We start from the raw sequence: 2,059 nt of genomic DNA, 5'->3' as shown, positions 1-2,059 counted from the left end.
CACTACCTCACCCCTTAACAAGTAAACCTCTAAATTGCTACAATGGACACACAAAATCACTTTAAAGATTATAAATCATCTCGGATGGACACCACTTCTTCGCAGCCAATACAAGCAAATACAGGAGGATATGAAGGGAGAAAGCAAAAGATTATCCACTAACCACTGGAACATACTTGTACAAGAAACTCAGATCGGATACAACGATCCTAATAAATTCTGGAAAAAATAAGACGTGTTAAGGGATGCAGCTGCGAAGAAACAACTTATATACTGAACTCCAGCAATGAAAAAATAGTCGATGACCTGAAGAAAGAAGAGGCACTTCGAAGTTTCTGGGAAGAAATCTTCAAGATCAATCCTGATGAGAACCATTACTTTGGTGGGCAGCATGAAAACGTGGTTGATAGTTACCAATATACCAATCCTCTCACCAGAACTATAACGGGAGACATCAAGTCAATAATAAACAATTTTAAGGACAAAGCCCCGGGCCAAAGCAGTGTACAAAAGACAGTGATGCAGCATCTCCCGGATGTTGCCAACACAGAATTAAAGGATATATTTAACTGGGCTATTTCTCGACCAAATTTTAAAATACTATAATGACATTAATACCAAAGGCAGGAAAGGACTCTAGGAAAGTTGAAAACTACAGACTAATATCACAGAAATACCTGGCAAGAACCTCGAAAAAAAATCAACAACAGAATAATAGTATACATGGAAGAGAATGATCTGTTCAACCTTAGTCAGTACGGATTCCGGGGAGGAAGAAGCACACAAGCCATAACTTCTATATATGAAAATATTACAATTTCACAACACAGTATGTCGTGATATAGAGAAAGCTTTCGACAAGTTATGGAAGCGAGGACTTAAAATCCTTCATATAAATCTCCATGACATCATGGAGGAAATTCTTTGCAAATAGAAGACCACACTGCAACAATAAGAATGGGAAATGTAATAGAATCAAAGTTCCCTCTACTAATCGGAGTTCCTCAAGGGTCAATACTTAGCCCAACTTTATTCATCTTTTACACAGCAGACTTTGCAAGGCCGAGAAACTGTGCAGATGTAAGCTTTGCAGATGGCAACACCCAGATCATAATATACCCACTAAGATTCTAAGGACGTTTTAGCAAATATGACAACAAATGAAGTAGGAAGGATAAACGAATTAGAAAATAAGTGAAAAATCAAAACCCACAAAAACAAATTTCAACTACTTTCTATCTCGGAAAGAAAACCGAGGGACGTAATTGTCGACCATGAAAGAATCCCTTTTACTAACATGATAACAATACTTGGCATGGAATTTTGGACTCAAGGAGTATCTACGCACCTGAAAGGATTAGCAATAGCCAAATGCCAGTATACAAAACTAGAACGATTCTGGTACATGAACTCAAAAAGACAACTACACTTCTACAAAACCCTTATCAGACCCGTCATGGGATAACCAGCTATTCACCTTGCATATCGTCCAAAGCAAACATAGCCACGATGCAGCAGTTCCAAGACAGAGGAGAAACGAGGAGGATAATATGCTAGCAATAGCAGAGCTCCACAGCAAATACAAGGTGGAGCCAGTAAACACCAAACTCTAGACCCTAGCAAGGAAAGTCTGGGACAAACTAACGATCCTGGACGAAGAGCTGACAGAGCGCTCACTCGCGGAGAACAGCAACCCCCAACAGGATGACCACACCTGGTGGCGGAGAATATCACCATACATCAAGAGAGGAGAACCGACCCCAGACTACGCAGGAGCCGTCCGGCAATCAGCTAGCCATCAGTTCAAAGAGAGCTACTTGAACCTGTGAAATTACTTTAATATCACCTTGTGAATAACTGAGTTATAAAGAAATGTAAATAAAATAGATTATATAATATTAAATTCCTACAGATAACTGAAGGGGAGGGACGGGGGAGGAAAGAAATGGGGATGAGGGAGGAGAGGAGGGGGGTGGGGTAGGAGAAGTAAGAGGACGGGGGAGGAGGAGGAGGTGAGAGGGAAGGGAGGGAGGATGGGGAGGAGGAAAAGGGGGATGAG

At 41.0% G+C, this 2,059-nt stretch overlaps 1 protein-coding gene across 1 annotated transcript in view; it reads right to left on the bottom strand.

Annotated features, from left to right (window-relative positions):
- LOC119588476 (kynurenine formamidase-like) overlaps positions 1-2,059 on the bottom strand; it is a gene marked incomplete at both ends in the record, with an annotated part of 7,191 nt that overhangs the window by 4,317 nt on the left and 815 nt on the right.

Source organism: Penaeus monodon, chromosome 24 (assembly GCF_015228065.2).
Source record: "Penaeus monodon isolate SGIC_2016 chromosome 24, NSTDA_Pmon_1, whole genome shotgun sequence".
NCBI classification, from domain to species: domain Eukaryota; kingdom Metazoa; phylum Arthropoda; class Malacostraca; order Decapoda; family Penaeidae; genus Penaeus; species Penaeus monodon.
The sequence above is the reverse complement of the archived record's forward strand: the minus strand, read 5'-3'. Positions and strand labels throughout refer to the sequence as shown.